Source organism: Chiloscyllium punctatum, chromosome 23 (assembly GCF_047496795.1).
Source record: "Chiloscyllium punctatum isolate Juve2018m chromosome 23, sChiPun1.3, whole genome shotgun sequence".
Classification (NCBI taxonomy): Eukaryota; Metazoa; Chordata; class Chondrichthyes; order Orectolobiformes; family Hemiscylliidae; genus Chiloscyllium; species Chiloscyllium punctatum.
In genome coordinates, this window is record NC_092761.1 from 71,441,926 (window position 1) to 71,455,074 (window position 13,149).

Here is a 13,149-nt window from a genome sequence, read left to right on the forward strand (position 1 = left end):
CAAAAAATTCAGCTGGACGCCTTTACAGCCATCTGGATTTTTTGTGCTAAAGAATGTGAGCTTGATTTGAAATATACAGGTACAGACCATCAATTAAAGACAAATATGCATGTACAGTTGCTGCACTATCACCACAGACTAATCAAAACACAACAGCAGAGCTACTTGTTATTTGAGATATTGCATATTGAAAAGATTCCAATGAAAAAACACATGGGAGTTTTTTGTTACTTATTTTGTTACTTATTTAGGTAATTAATATTTTAAGATAATTAACTTCCAAAAGAATTAAACATGCACCAGCTACACCCCAGTGGAAATAAAATATTGTAAGAAGTAAGAATATTTGGAACTTCTGAATAAGCTTAGTATTGCTGCTGCTAGGACTGAAATACAGACCTGCGATCCTGTGGCCGAACAGTAGGATGCAGGGCAGTATTTTAGTGGTGGTGGCCAATTAAGAGGCCATCTCCTGGACCACTGTCCAACAGAGGTTACAGGCTATCTCTCAGACCCGTCAGATAGTGGAAGATGTGCCCAGTACTGAGGAAAACAAGGATGTCTCCATGGTAACAAGCATTTTTATTTATTTTGGTCGGGGCAGAGACAGGAAGCAATTGTAGGCCATATCCTATCCAACAGCTGAGCAGCATCTATTGTCACTGTAGGGTCTCTCCTTGGATTATTGAGGAATCATATCGGAGTGTTGTCTGCTTGGAACTCACGAACATGCAGTTTTCCAACTGGTAGCAGACCCTCCTGACACTGGGAAAATGCCAGACGTCAATCACAAGATTAGGCCCCTCAGAATATCTGTGTTGTTAGGAAGACATCAAATATCCTTCACAACATCTTTTGCTTACAATTTGCAAGTCACCTCTTGCCCACCCCACCCCCCCCCCACCCATTTCTGGAACCTTGGCGTATTCCAGCCCTATATTTCAGATTCATTCCTCCCATTGACCAACGAGGCCATACCCTCTACCTGTCTTCACCTATCACCACTTCATCATCCTGCCCCCGCCACCCCCTTTATCTACAGCACCCCCTACACCCATCCCCAGTCCTAAAGAAAGGTTACACCTGAAATATCAACTTCTCCACTTCCTGTCAATGCTGTGTTTTTCCAGCCTCCTGCCTGTCTACACCACAGACCTAGGCAGCATTGACAGCAACCGCAGAATGGGTCAGTGTTGAATCAGAAGGGGTTGCAGGAAGTTCAATGATCTTCTATGCTTCACTTGGATAAGTGCCACCACTTTCTCTCTGCTTCCTCACGCTCACTCCAACTCTGCCACTGCACACACCTTTCAGCATGGCTCAAAAACTACAAACCTCACTTCTGCATGCATTCTGTCTACTCAAGGGCTCACACCCACCTCATTCACCAAAATTACTAATCCTTCCTGACCTCACTCAATAGAGACAATTCAACAGCTCTCCTTGTCATATCTGATGGCTAACTGCTCTTGTATTCACATCCTTCATATATAATCAATGGTACCATTATATGCCTTCGATCAGGGCTCAGCTTTTCAAACCTTAAAGGGCTGGGGAACCTTACATTTTAAAGTTGTCCTTGAACTCATCTGCTCTTGAACTGATAGAGTCATAGGATCCCGACAGTGTGAATACAGTCCGTTCAGCCCAACAAGTCCACACCAGTTGCATTTGTTTCACGGCTGTTTCTCTGCTATCTGTTAACAGATATATAACTGTACATTGTGTAACTTTACATATAGTTGTGTAATTCAGTGCAATTGAATGTACTGAATATATAATATGCTTTGTTATTAATATCACGTTATTTTGTGTAAAGTGTAATTTTCTGCCCAATTAAGGTCATGAACTCTGGAAAGAAGAGTATTTTTAACACTTAACTTAGTTCTTTGTCAGACTGGGTTTTTTTCTGCAATCTGGAAAAGCCAAAGGATTATTTTAATTTAAGAAAATCAATTTTTCGTCAGAATTGAATGTATACTATTATTACGATTTGCTGATTCACTTCCATCGCATTCCGAAAACTCATTGTAAATCAAGGTATCAGCAATTTAATTAGTTGATCAGGAGATTACATTGAAGTTTTAAAATATATCCCCTGGCATATTTTGATAATTGTACTCTCTGGGGTGGAACTGAGCCATACAGATCAGTGATGTCCCAGCTTTGATTGTCTGTGTGTCTATGATTAAATGTCAATCACATCACTGTGGGTCTGGAGTCACACGTAGGCCAGACCAGATAAGGATGGCAGGTTGATTTTCTTTAAGTATTGCTTTTTATGACATTCAAAAATTATATCATGGTCATCATTTTTGAGACCAATTTTCAAATCCCGATGTTATTAATTGAATTTAAATTCCACCAGCTGCACAGTTCTGGAGTCATTAGTCTAAACGTCCAGAGTCCAAAGAACATTACTACTATGCCACCACATCCACCCAAAATAGCTGCCAAATGTCTGATCAAGGCATCAAGCAAGGAATCACATGGAAGTAGAAGGCATGACGGTGGTCATTCTACACCAGGTACTACTAGGGCAAGCACTGAATAATGTAACCACATTGGACCTCAACAGTGTATTCCAGCCGAAAGGATACTGCCAAGGATTTATCCCTAGCGTAGTTCCCTGACTGTGTTATATATGTGTACACAATACTGGAGAAAATTGAAATATATATTTCTGTCTGTACTTCAGTCACACCATATGATAGTGAAATACAGAGGTTTATTTTCAAAGCAAATCGAGCACCATAACCAGCAAATCTGAAAGTGGTGTTTGTCCATATAAATAAAGATTACTATTTTTGCATCAATAAACTGCCCATTTTAATCCTGAATGTCTTGTCTGTGGGTCTGCACATATGTTATGTGGCCATATCGCTTTTTACTTAACAGCGAAATATCTTTTGCTACAGCCATTTCTGTCTTGTGTGAAACCATGAGGGAGAATGGCCTGTGGTAATCAACATTAAACCACCAGATGATAGTTTATATTCATGCATCTTGTTTTTAGTCCAAGTTTGTACAGCAGAAGCATCTGTTTGGTATTTTCTCATGGCATCTGTGGCAATTATTTAAGTCTGCAACAATTTGAAATCTGCAGAGTGTCATTATTTCTGTTTACCTATATATTTACTGCTTAATAAATCAGTTTGGCTAAACCATGGTGCAGTGATTTGTTTATTCTACCATTGCCAATGTTGAGGAAGAACATGTGAGGGCAACTGATGCAACTGAAAAACAGCAATATTGTTAGTGAGAGTTTTCTACTTATTTCCTCTGATCACTGTAAATAATTTAAATATCACTTATACTCTGAAGCAGACTTGTACTCAATTTGAAACATTGGGCTGAGATTAAATGGACCTGGGGAGGTTCCATGGAGGTGTGAAAATGGCAGCCATGACCTAGTTCCAGGATTTCTAATTCCATTCCCTGGGTTTACAATCTTTTCCAGTGCCACTTCAGCATGCAGGTTGGTTTGGGTTGAAGGTCCATGCACTGCATTCTCGACCATCATTATAGTGATAGGCACATTTTAATCCTCTGCCATCTTCATGGAGTTGGGACAATCTTTAAGGGGCATATGGTTCAGGTCTCCTCAGAGGTAACATGTGCCACCCTCAACCTCTGACACCAAACTATTCCCCCAAACACTCACCCCCCCATGGTTCCTTATGTGTGCTTAGGTGAAACTCTGGTACTTGAATGCCTGTTCACCCAATGTTTGGAAATAATTAACCTTAATGTGACAATAGATTGTGTTAAAAAATAAAACTTTCATTCATAACCCTTCCTTTCAAAAATAATTCCATTCACTGGAAGCCAGTAAAATTATCAATCACGCAGACCATTTAAAGTATCAATAATGAAAACTACAAGCACTGCAACCCCTTTATCTTTGGTAAATAAACATTGTAGAAATCATATAGCCAGAGCTGTGCATGAAGAGATGTTTTCTCTGGCATTCAGCTGTTTCAACATTCTGATGCACAATAAAGCTTGGCTTAGAGCCCAGATTTCCAAAAGTTAGGGCGGGTGGAAGCACAGTTTGGCATGGAGAGTAGGAGGGCCATGAGGTAGCATAGATGAGGCAGGGGAAAAGTGTAAGGCAAGGAATAAGAGGCATGTGGGCTCTAGGGCCTTACTGTTCTTATTACAACTCAATGAAGTTCCAGAGCAACAAGGTGCTGTGTTAGACAACTTACCTTCACACCTAGCAATGCCTGTGGCTCCCTCAAACTCTTTTTAAGGTGGTCTGGCTTGACTGCAGTCTGCACGTGAACACCTCACCCTCAACACTGACTATGGCCACCCACCTAGAACTGTCCTCACTTTTGCTGCCCACCTCAAAGATAAAAATCCAACCTGTTAACTTTGTTTGCCTCTCCATGTCAGCTGACTGCTTCAAGAACTTTCTGATTAAATATAGAGAATTCCCAGCAGACAGGAATGAGGAGTCACCTGTCGAAGAAGTGTTTAGAGCCCAAACCCAAAAGTGGAGGGTTAAAACTCCAAAACTTAAGATCAATTAGGAAACGTTCTTCCACTAAAAAAAATGCTTATGTTAAGGCTGCAGATGGCATTGTTCCAACACAGCTGTTTAACTTAAATTTTGTTTGCTGAGGCCATCCCGATAGCTCAAAGGACCTTTGGCATTCCCTGTCTAGGGTAGGAGGATGATCATTAATAGTGACAGCTCACCACAGTGTAGCCCAAGGCCGTTATTGATAGTGACTGAACTGTTTAATGTGGTGGAGAGCCAGCAGTCTACTGGGATCTGTACATAATACAATTCTGTGAGAGTTTCAAGGGTTGTTAGTTTTCAGGCAGCAAAAAGAAATCCTGCAATACAATCCTCTGGGAATTCAATTCAAACTCCTTCCAATTGTGGCCATCAGATTATGTTCAACAGAGCTCTGCAGCTGCTGCACCTACAACGTTAGCTATGCACCTGTATTTGATAATGATGGAATAATGCAGCAGCAGAAGATATTGTATCACTGGCTATACCTCTGCTCTGAAGCCTCATGCAGCAGAGTGCTATTGACTTGTCAGCAGTCCCCAGGCTAAAGCACTGGCCAGTGATGCTACCTGCTGACGAAGTTGAACATAAAAATGTCAAAACCTCTACCTCCGATATGACTGACTTTAGCCCCCAGTTCAGCAAGCACCTGCATCTCAGCACACATTTGTACAATATTCCAGACACGGTTACTCTGCCACTTTTCTAATCTCACTGTTGGCACAAATGCCAAGTTTTCTGCTGTTTTGACTCACTGCCTGGCACACAGGCTGGTACCAGCTGTAACTCAACTGCTACTGCAATCCCCATTTCAGAATTCTCCGTTGTTGAACTGAAGATAAAAAGTTTAAAATTCACAAGTAACAAAGGATAAGAGCAAAAATATACTAACATTGGGAGAGTAAATAAGGCGTAGAAAAGAGATGTAAATATATTTGGGACAGTGAAGTTAAGGAAGTGCAACATATCAGCAGTGAGAAAACAAACCCAAGAGATGGAGAAAGAGGAATTCTTTGACAGTACCATTTTATATTTGGAACAAAGCAGTCTCCACATTGTAAGGTGATAGATTAAATACACCCTTGTTCAGGTACTGTATACTCAGGTTGGTTCACAAATCCAACACAGTGCCCCGAAAGGATGGATATCTTGCTTTGAAAGACGCTACCTGAGATTGAAAGGCCCAACTTGGGCAAAGAGCCTCTTGTAGGGCATTTTAGGTAATCATGGTAGGAAGGTACAGTGTTGACACAATGAGGGTGCAGTGATGGTCAGAGGAAGTAGATGGTGTTTAACAATCAGATAGTGGAGGGAGGCTTGTGGAGAATTGGTGATATGCAGCTTTAGTTTGTCTGGAAGAAGCAATCTAAAGATGCCAGCTCCTCTTGGGCCCCATGTAGTGCTGTAAAGGTACAGAAATTAACTTATGGAATAAGCTTCCTTTCATTTTTTCTGTTTCCAGGGAAACCCTGGCTGATTATAGGTAAAACTTGAATGATTATTATAATGAAGGCACACAGCTTCACAATAATATTTATATGATCAATATATAGTTTATGAATGTATTGGTGGGTCATTTCTGGCTACCTACTCATAAACTTTAATCCCTGACCAGACTCAACTTTTTGGGAGTTAATGCTTAAATTAATATTTCTTGTTCCCACATGCACTACAGGGCTAGAAATGATTGTCACATTTTGAGTACTATCAAAGGGATGGTGTAATGTAAGTCTGTTTTTTATAAAAATTCAAAACATTTATTTTAGAGTATGTATTTTGAACAAGGGCATATGTATTTATGAATTTAATGATTAACTTGACAGATATCTTTAGCCATGTTTTCTTCTTTTAAATCACTAGGTGTGAGAGTGAGGGGGAGAAGGAAAGAGGAAAGGCAGAGGGAGAAGGAAGAAGGGAAGGAGAGGGAAAAAGAGTGAGTGAGAGACAGGCTGACAGATAGGGGCCCTGGAGTGACAGTAGAAATTTGTTTACATTGTGAGACATTGACAATTGGACAGAGCAAACATTTTAAAACCTTAGTTAGCTTTTGGTTTCGAAGAATCAGGCATTATCTTTTTACTTAGAGGAAAAAGTCATAGCTTGGAAAGCTTTTGGTTTCCAGTACACAGAAGTCCTGGTTGGAGCTAAATAATAAAAACACAGTTGCTTTTGAAGAAAGGAGATAGTTTGGAACAGTTATGAAATAGTTTACTTCAATGTAAGGGTTTTAGTTTGACCCCTGAAATGCTATTTGTAGCTGAAAAAGTCTAAACTCAATGTACAAATAATCACGAAAGAAAAACAAACAAATTCTCAAGATTGGGAGTTGGAAGACACAGTTAAAGCAAATTAACACATGTAATAGAGAAGGGAACTAAGTCGTCATGGTATTGTGAGTACTGTAAAGTGATAGTGTTCAGAATAGATTGGACTGTATTCTTATCACACGTTTTGAAATCTTTCAAATTTGTTCGACGTAAGTAACTTGCTAATTCTATTTGATCTTAATTTATTTTGTGTAATAAAATTGTTTTATTGTGAAAACCAAATATTCAGTGTTATGTACTTGTATTTCAGGGCTGGACTGAATTTTGGTACGTTAAATGAAAAGAATATAAGCAATTGAGCCAGATTTCAGTTCAGGATCTGATTTAGCCAGCAATAGCATCAGCTGGAATCATAACAAGAAGCTCACCTCTGAGGCTGATGTTAAAGTCTGGAGGTTCATGACCACAGTTACCCAATATATGTGCAGTCATCCATTTGTCAGCAATTTTCAGGTAGTTTATGAGTTTGTTAAGAAACAGTATTTCATGTATTTGATGCATTATTTAAATATACAAAGAAAGAAAATTTATAACCTGTGACAAATGAGAATACTATAGTGATCTGGAAGGCATTATGTAGACTGGAGAGGTGGGGTGGGGGCAGACCCTTGCAGTTTTGGAATGGTGGAGTGCTGGTCCTTGACATCTGGGATCTTTGGTGTTAGTCTTCAGCCATAGCAGTTTTTGTTCTTCTCTTGGGCTAATGTAGGAAAATGCCTGGTCTTCTCCAAAGTAGGTGCTGGCTTATTTCCCTGCAACCCATGCCACCCCCCCCCCCCCACCCCCGACCCCCACCAACCCATCTCTCTGTCCCCCTCTCTCTCATCTGATCTTACCTATGTTAATATACATGATTATGGGTACTGACAATCTCTGCTGTGTTAATCCCCTGTCTGAACTATTTTGGCCAATGACATTATGCAGCTACTCAAGATGTCAGGGTGACCATTACCCTTTGCTCATCTCTGTTTGAAGGCTTGTTGTCATCCTGCCTTGGACTATAGCATACTGTTTTCCCAAACATTGCATTGATAATAGGGTAGTGTGGCAGCTGATAATTTTTTTGTTGATATTTGTTGGAGGCTAGTTATTACTGCAAAACAGTTAGATGAGATCTCATGCTACGCAGGAAATACTAAATACGCGATACTAAAATAATTCTGTTTTAAAGAGGACTCCAATTTCCAACATTGGTAAATACAGTGCTATAGAAATGTTAAGCAGCATTATAGCGGGCAGTACCTTTGTCGTTGTATAGCTAATCAACAAGTACCTCTCACTTGCCAGAGTGATACCTTTGTTCCATCCAACAATATCCGCCGTATTGTGAATTCCTGATACAGGTGCAGACTGAACCAAAGCAGACGGTTTCCTCTGGATGGAGAGTGTAGAACCAGGGATCACAGTCTTAGAATAAGGGGTTGGCCATTTAGGACTGCAATGAGAAAGATTTCTGCACACAGATGGTGAGGAGTTTTGGGGTTCTCCATCTCAGGAAGCTCAGGAAATGCTCAGCGTGGAATATTAATGATTGATACTGATAAGTTGGAAGTAGTAGGGAAATCTACAGGCTGGCAAAGTGGCGTTTTTGCAGAAGTTTGATCACAATCCTACTGAATGACAGAATAGCCGAGATGAGTTAAATAGACTTTCACACTTCCTATTTATTATACTACATTCTTTGTGACATTTCCAGGACTCTGTACTGTCATTCCAGCAACATCCTTGCTGTCAAAACTGCTGCCAATGTCCACACTCACCAGACTGTCCACACTCACTATTTTGCCAGTGCTAGGGGTCAAAAGGCATTGCTCCACTGATTTGATCAGGGCAATTGGCAGAATACCTGATCCAACAGTGCAACTCAGTGCTAGTGTTATAGTGTAATTTCAATACGAAAGATTTCCTTCATGACGTGCTTCTAAAAAATATTGTCTTGCCCACAACCTCACACTATTTTACATCATGTTGAATGGACATAACTAATCTTGACATCATTATTCCAGCTTACTCACCATTAAACCTGCATCACTGCCAACAGTATAATTTGCAGTCAAAGACTGTAATGGGTAAGGACTTCACAGATGGCTGGACTTTGATCATTTTACTATCCCGTGGAGGCAACACTCAGCACTGTTTTCTTGGTCTTGAGTCAATGTTAACCATTTGACAGTTTCCACAATAAAGTGATGCCTGCATGTGGACCCCTACATAGTGAAGGGCAAGTATCCAATAAATAGTCAGCAGGCTACCTTTTGCACATTTTTTTTTAACTTTAGCAATCAAAAAGATTTTAGAAGCAGTAACAATAGACATATCAGAGGATATGATGAGCTTCAATTGGAAGGGACAGAATTATCAAAAAATCAAAACTGACAAGTTCAGGGAGTGCTGCACTGTTAGCCAACCTATCTCTCAGGTGAGATGTTACACTGAAGCTATTTCTACCTTCTCAGCAAAGGGCATTTTGACCAACATTTATTTGTCAAACATCACCAAAAAAGATTAATTTGTCAATAACTCATTAATGTTTGTTGGACTTTGCCATGTAAAAATGTAAAGATTTCCTACTTTATTACCATAACTATACTTCAAGACTATGCCATTGGCTTTGAGATACAAAGAGGTCATAAAGATTACTATATAATGTCAGTTTTTTTTCATCTTTCTTTTGACATTATATCAAGAATGAACAAGATCAACTGATTTCAACTCAAGGATTTCACAATCAAATACAACTGTGCCACTGTACTTCAATTTTTTTGTCACTTTCAACGCACAGATATATTTCAAATTGTGCAGAACAGTATTGTCCCTGCCAAATACAGGTGCACAAAACCACAGATGTACAGGCATATGCTCCTAGGAGGACCACTGATTTACATCGACTGTTTTAACCAGTAAGGACCTTATGTTAGGTAATTTACAGAATTCAACAGCAATTTTTCCTCATCAAGCATTTTATCAGTGTTCAAACAAATATGCTTTGGGACATAGCCAAGATTTCTTGTTGAATATTGGCCTGTTAGCAAACATAGGTTTGACGTCAAACATGGAAATATCACACATAAATTAATAAATACTGTGGGAAACCTAGTTCATTTGCCACTTTACACGGCTGTGCTAGTATACTTATAACTGCTTTTGCCAATATGGCATGCAAAGTCATCTCCTACCTGACAGAAATGTCTTTCTTTACATCACTCGCATGAACAAACATTGTAATCACAAAAAAAGTAATATTTTCCACTTCTGTGACTCCTACCAACAATTAAAAAAAATTCTAAGTCGATTAAAATTGCAACACGTTTTCTTTCCGTACAGTTTTTCTTAATGCTTTTTCTTTATGTTTCTTCCACATCTTTTGCTGGAAACTCCATCTGTGTTTCAGTCAGCAGAATCCATCAATAGAAAACAGACAAGGGCCACCAGGTTTCTCCTATTTTGCTTTTCTGTCACCATCCAATTTTCTTCGTCTATGCTGAAAATTCAATAAAGTTATACAATAGGAGCTCTCCAGTATGGCAAACATCTACACTGACTCTGGACAATGAGTACCAACAGTCAACCTAATCTAGTGTAGCTCCAATCCACAGACACACACACACACACACACACACTTATACATGTGCACACAGTAGCACAAATGCATTAGCACTCCAACCATCATTTAGTTGAGATAAGCTGGTCCAGCATACCCAGGAATAGTAATACTGGATAACCAAAGTAATACTGGATCTTCAAAGTTTGTGAGACGATTTGTAGCTCGGGTGCTCGTTGTTGTGGTTCTGTTCGCCGAGCTGGGAATTTGTGTTGCAGACGTTTCGGCCCCTGTCTAGGTGACATCCTCAGTGCTCGGGAGCCTCCTGTGAAGCGCTTCTGTGATGCTTCCTCCGGCATTTGTAGTGGTTTGTCTCGGTTGTCAGTTCCAGCTGTCCGTTGCAGTGGTCGGTATATTGGATGTCACCGAGACAGGATACGAAACATTTGCAACACAAATTCCCAGCTCGGCGAACAGAACCACAACAACGAGCACCTGAGCTACAAATCTTCTCGCAAACTTTGAGCACCTATGGGTGAGAGACGCTAAGACAAGCCAGGAAATGGGAATCCTCTGCCAACCGCCTGAGCGCCACATACGAACAACTCCGGTTCCTGCACAAATGCCAAAAGATTCGAATCTTTCCACCATGTGTCAGATACAGACCACCAGTCAACAACCCACAAGCCAGGGACACAGCCAGGCAGAACGGATTCAGGATGATCCAGGTAATGATTACAGACACACACAACAGACTACACAAATACAGCCAAGAAATTGCGCGCCAAAAATCGTTAATTTCAAAAACCACCAATCAGGAATGGACCCGGACCATAGAACAGGCCATCACCACAGGACAGAACAGGACTACACACCACAAAAAAACGGCACTAAAAGAAAAAGTGGCCAAACTAACACACAACAGAGAGGACACCACAACACACACCTGGGTTAGAAATCTCTCCAACAAACAGCTCACAGACACGGAAAGAACAATACTGGCCAAGGGACTCAACTACAACCACAGGGACGCCAAGACAGCAGACTTCCTAGCAGCACTAGAATGCACACTCAGAAACAATGGCTGACAGAAGAGACACAACAAACAGTGAGACAAAGTATCGTACCTCTGATAACAAGGAAAAGACAAACACATAACCTCAACACCAAGGAGAGGGAAGCACTAAAATCACTAAGAAATGATAAGAATATAATCACACTACCAGCAGACAAAGGCAGAATGACGGTCATCCTGGACAAAGCAGAGTACATCCAAAAAGCGCAACAACTACTTGCAGATACCAACACCTACCAAAAGAGGGAGTTTGACCCCACCCCACAGCTCACCAATAGGATAAACAACACACTGAGGAACCTACAAAAAAACAGACAGATAACCAGGTCTGACCTACAAAGAATGAAACCTGAAAGCAACAACACCCCCAGATTCTATGGACTACCTAAAGTGCGCAAACCAGACATCCCACTCAGACCCATACCAGGGACACCATCACACAAACTGGCTAAAGAACTACAGCAGAAACTGAAACACCTGATCAGCGGATCCAGACACTCTATACAGTCAATACAGGAATTCTTGGACATCATCAGAAATATACACATAGACAAGGAAGAAACGATGGTCTCATTCGATGTAACGGCACTGTTCACCTCTATCGACAAAACCCTATTCAGAGAAACAATAGCCAACCTGCTGGACATACAGAACAGACAACAGGATGTTGAACCTATCAACAAAGACGGAATACTCAAACTACTGGACCTGTGCCTCACAACACACTTCACGTTCAACAACCAAATATATGAACAAATCAACGGCACACCCATGGGCTCACCCATCTCTGGACTCATAGCAGAAGCGGTATTGCAAAGATTAGAACAAACAGTCTTACCGCAAATTCAACCCAAACTCTGGGTCAGATATGTGGATAACACCTTTGTAATCATTAAAAACACAGAAATAGAGAACACACACCGGATCATCAACGCCACACTCACAGGAATCCGATTCACGAGAGAGGAAGAAAAGGACAACCAACTCCCATTCCTAGACGTGATGGTACAGAGAACACCGAATGGAGATTTCACCACAAAGGTTTACAGGAAAGCCACACACACAGACCAAGTCCTGAACTATGAAAGCAACCACCCCAACACACATAAAGAAGTTGCATTAAGACAGTGTTCAAAAGGGCCACAACACACTGCAGTACACCAGAACTGCAAAAAGAGGAAGAAGAACACCTATACAATGTATTCGCCAAAAACGGATAACCGTGCAATTTCATCAACAGATGCCTAAGGGAAAGACAGTAGAACGAGGACATGCCGCAACCCAAAGGACTAGCCACACTACCATACATTAAGAGCATTTCCGAACTGACAGCCAGACTACTGCGACCACTAGGACTCATAACGGCACACAAACCAACAGCCACTCTCAGACAACAATTCACCAGAACGAAGGACCCGATACCCAGCATGAGCAAAACCAATGTAGTGTACAAAATCCTATGCAAGGACTGCACAAAACACTACATAGGACAAACAGGAAGACAGCTAACGATCCGCATCCATGAACACCAACTAGCCATGAAACGACACGACCAGCTATCCTTAGTAGCCACACACGCAGATGACAAGCAACATGAATTTGACTGGGACAACGCTACTATTATAGGATAAGCCAAACAGAGAACAGCCAGGGATATCCTGGAGGCATGGCACTCATC

The 13,149-nt window shown here is 40.8% G+C and overlaps 1 protein-coding gene across 7 annotated transcripts in view; it reads right to left on the reverse strand.

The window, feature by feature from the left end:
- Positions 1-13,149, reverse strand: part of igsf9bb (immunoglobulin superfamily, member 9Bb) — a 682,739-nt gene that overhangs the window by 285,048 nt on the left and 384,542 nt on the right. The gene's annotated exons all lie outside the window — the stretch shown is intronic.